The 4424-nt window shown below is 35.1% G+C and overlaps 1 long non-coding RNA gene across 1 annotated transcript; it reads left to right on the top strand.

Moving 5' to 3' along the window:
- The first annotated feature begins 1206 nt into the window (after window positions 1-1206).
- LOC132633911 (uncharacterized) lies at window positions 1207-3847 on the top strand. Its single transcript, XR_009579954.1, has 2 exons — window positions 1207-1835; window positions 3608-3847. It is a non-coding gene; the product is annotated as an uncharacterized LOC132633911 (long non-coding RNA).
- The last annotated feature ends 577 nt before the right edge of the window (window positions 3848-4424 follow it).

Genomic DNA, 4424 nt, shown 5'->3' on the forward strand with positions numbered 1-4424 from the left:
ATCTTATTTGTTGTCGTTTGAGGCGAGGATAATGATTCCATTTTGACTTATTGTGTAGCCTTTTATTGATATTCTTGGTGTGCCCATGTGTGGTACTTTTGATATTAATTTGATTATTTACATTGAACTTCTACATTACACGCATTCTCATCCTTCATGATATATTGATGATATAAAAGGAAACACTATTATAAGTTGGGCTCAGTTGGATAAGAGTGATATGAAGATCGATGTTTGATGTTTATCCCAGAATCGAGTATGAGTGCTGGTTGCGATTGTCGAAATCGTGAGGGTACATGGACTTCGTGAGTCGCCCATGGTTTGTTCTCCCGAGATATGATGTTACATCATAGGAGTACATGTGTACGGTCCATATGCATTGCATCCACATTTCATACATTATTGCATTGCATTTTACTATGACTTCTATTGTGATATTCTTGTGATGTACTAGTGATATATGGATTCGAATTGAATATATTGAGTGTTAGCACATTTGGGTTTAGATGCTATAACATAGTTGATGACGTGTACTTGGTTACTGGCTCGTGATTGGCTTATACCTTGTTGATTTACCTGTTTACCTTACTTTATTGCCATGATATATGTTAGCTAATCTTAGTCGGCCCATGATACCTACCAGCACTTGTTGTTTGTACTGACCAACATTTAATGCATTCTTTTATAAATGCAGAGTTCCAAGTGGGTTCGACCTTTACTCCTCGTGGCTGATAGTAGTTCGAGGATTGTTGTTTAGAGTCTTACAGGGTGAGCACGAGGACGTTCGATGCTTGTATTTTCTTCTTTTATTTATATCTTACTTGATATTCTAAAATATATTGAGACTATTGATGTATTATTATTACTTCCAGACTTGTAGATTCTAGTTAGATGCTCTTGTATGACTAGACATGATACTGGGTGGTTTTGATGTATCTCTGCATTGTTTATCTATTATTATGTCAGACTAACGTATTTCTATCTCTTTCGTCCATTTACTTATTTATTCATTCTTTTAAAATTGTTGGGATAAGGGTTCACTTACCGAGGTGAGAAAGGTAGGTGTCCGCGCGACTTAGTGAAATTGGGTCATGACACTCTCCTTTTTCATTTTTTCAATTCACAAAACCAAACGACCCTTAAGGGTTCTTTCTCAATAGAAAGAGAGAAGCCCTAAACGCCACACCTTCACCCATTTCTCTCTCTTGAGTCAAAGGCCGAAAATGACATGTTTCACTGACCCACGATGTTCGACATGGCGGAGAATGGCATGAGCATTTATTGCTCTACCATTTCTCTACCAAATCCATCATTGCACCGCCCAAACTAGGTATTATCCGTCTCTCCCCTTTGCTTTTTCTACTTTGTAACGTTCAAGTGGGTACAAATCCTTAATGGATTTTGTCTTACCCTCGTTCGATTCCTCTCTTTTCATTGGGTCGTGAGAAACTGAGAGGATTAAGGGATTTTAGGTCATTTCTAACCATAGATACATTTACTTATCCAAATCTTGGGCATTGATTCGTTGTTTAAGGAAACAATTCTGAGAATTGCAAATTATCCCACATCAGTCACGAGCAAGGGTTTTTATTGTTTTGGGGTTCTACAAATAGAATCCCCAATTCATGTTTACATACACCGAATATCATCACATATTCACAAAAAAAAAATCTAAAATACATAGGGTTTTTGCAATTTGCTTGTGACCTTTAATTTTTTTCGGATTAGTCAAAGTTTTAAAGTTTGTTTCCTTTTATATTATGTGTGGCTGAGCAATTGGAGTAGAGAAATCAAGCTTCCAAGTCCATTCTTGACCAAGGTTGCGCTCACAAAAGGTAATCCTTCTTCCTTTAGGTGTATTTCGATTTTGTCTTAGTTTGTTGTTGTAGTCAATTTGTTGCATGCTTTAGTTGTTGTTAAGTTAATTTTTTGTTAATAGTAGTTGAGCATGATTAATGCATATTTAGTTGTTGTTTTAGTATAGTATGTCTCATTTATTATTTGAATCATGTGGTTGTTGGCAATCTAGTTTGTTATGGTCAGTGCTCATTTATCGATTAAGTCAGGTTGATTAGTAGTAATTTAGATGGTTTTGTTTGTGTCCTATTTGCTGTTAAGGAGGGCTATTAAGTAACTAGTTCAGTTGTTTGGTTCTATGAATGTCAAAATGCTACTAGGTTAGTGCTCAGTCCTGCTACAAGTTTATCTCTTTCTAATTAAGCAGTGATCTTGTCTATATGTCCTATTTAGTTTTAATTGCAATACAACCCTATGTTCATACCGCTTGAATCATCTTGGTGTAAACTCACATCTAAAACATGGGTTAGTTTAGACAAACTAGTATGCTAATAGCTTCAGATAATAAGGTTTGTCCATCTTTGTCTTATGTGGTGTCATTAATGTCCCTATGTGAGCCCCCCTGAGTTGATGTTGATAGTTCTTGATGTTAGTGTAAGTTTTAGTGTGGTTCATATAGTTCCTAAAATGATAATACAGGGCTTAAATGGAGTTGTCCAGTTTAAATAAGGACTAATAAAGGCCTACACTCAACATCAGTTAGCTTGTAAACATATTGCATGTCTGATTGAATATCCTTTCAGCTTGAAACTAACTTAAAAGGCTATCATGTTGAAACTAGTGTGCAATTAAGGTTCATTCAATAATTAAAGTGGTCTAATATGGGTTGAAATTTATGTATGAGATATAAACCTTAGAAACTAGGCCTTAAACGATGTCAAATTTGCCATTTTTTGCCATAACAAATACTGTGAGAGTTTGTTTTACTCTGGTTGGTATCTAAGTGAATAAAGCTTACTACCCACATGTCTGTAAACTTTGCTCATTTCTTCTAAGTTTGAATCAAATGTATAATTGATGAGCTACTTGATGTCAATTTTTGCATATATTAAGTAAGTGCCATGCCTTTGGATCCTTTGAGATCCCTGTTGAAGTTTGAGTGTTTGATGAGTCTTGCAAGCCTGTTTTGAATGTCTTTATAATCAATGGCTACGGTGGCATAATGTGTTTGCTTCATCTATCTTGTCATCATGTCAACTTATACCTGAAGTCTAGTTATTAGTTAATTTTAAGATTGAGCATGCTCTGTTGTAGTTTGAAATGATAAATGGCTAATGTACATAATCCGAGTTAGTTATTTCTAGATAGATCCATGCTGATTTATGCCCTGCGGGGTCACTCCTGGGTTCTCAGCTTTAATTTATGGTAAAATGTTAATTCTGATTTGGGTCTTTTTCTTACTTGTCATGTACCATTGTACATTTTGGCCCTATTTTGCAATGCCTTCTCTTTAATTTGGGCCTATTTTGTCTCTTTGAATAATCTGCATCACTATCAACACGTGCTTTATTTTAATGGGTTATATTTAGCCTTTCTTGGACCTTATCTGTGTCATCTAATTGTTTAACCCTTCTATATTTCTCCTTTCCGTTGTACTCACTCTCACAAGTAAGCATATCTGTGCTTATCTATTCTTATGTAAATCATATGTGTTTAGTTACTCAAGTCTCCTTTAATTTAATAAGTATAGATACCTCCTAACCCTCCTCTTCTTTTTCACCCTTTGTGTTGCATGTGAAAAAATACCAAGGCCACTTGGGTCATTTCCTTCCGTCTGAAACTTGTTCGGCCTGAGGCCCAACTCTTATAGATTGATCAAGTGCGAAAGTGGAAGCTAATATATTGAAGGCCCATCTATGGGTGAAAATAGAATGGTGGGCTTAGGTAAGCCCACCAGCCTAAACTTCTCTTTATTTTATGTCCATTTGATATATTTGTATGTACATGTAAAAGTACTTGTAAATATTGAAACCCTTTATATTCTTAAGAACTTAGGAAATATGTTAGTATTATTAGGAAGTCGGCTAAACAATTTTCAAATTTCCTTAAACTCTAACACATGAATGAAATCGGTATTTAACTTTTTTGTAAGTTTCTTCATGTCTAAAACTAGTTCGTTAATATGGTTAAGCCTAAATTATTTTTGGGAATGGAACTAAGTTACAATCTTGGCCCTTCTGCCCTTTGTGAAATCTGGAAATAAAAATGGTTTAGTGAAAAGATAGCTTTTAGGCCTTAAGCCCACTTCAAACCATTTTTGAATCAAAACTGATATAACTGTCCCTTTTTGCCTTTGGGCCTTAATGTTGAATTGGACTAAAACAGGATAGGCTTAAGAATTATTTGGACTGCAAAGGAACTTTTCAGAACTGAGGCCAATATTGAGACAATTGAAGGGTTGAGGACTTAGAATTTTCAGAACAAAAAAAAAAGAGCTTTTTACTTGTCTAACTTGGGGAATTTTTAGAAAAAAGGAATAAGAGTTTTGGGGCTCAAAAGCCCAAACTTATGACTAAAAACAAGAGAAATATACTTGGACCAATTTGAGATAAGTTGGATTTGGTAGG

The sequence above is a fragment of the Lycium barbarum genome, chromosome 1, assembly GCF_019175385.1.
Source record: "Lycium barbarum isolate Lr01 chromosome 1, ASM1917538v2, whole genome shotgun sequence".
NCBI classification, from domain to species: Eukaryota; Viridiplantae; Streptophyta; class Magnoliopsida; order Solanales; family Solanaceae; genus Lycium; species Lycium barbarum.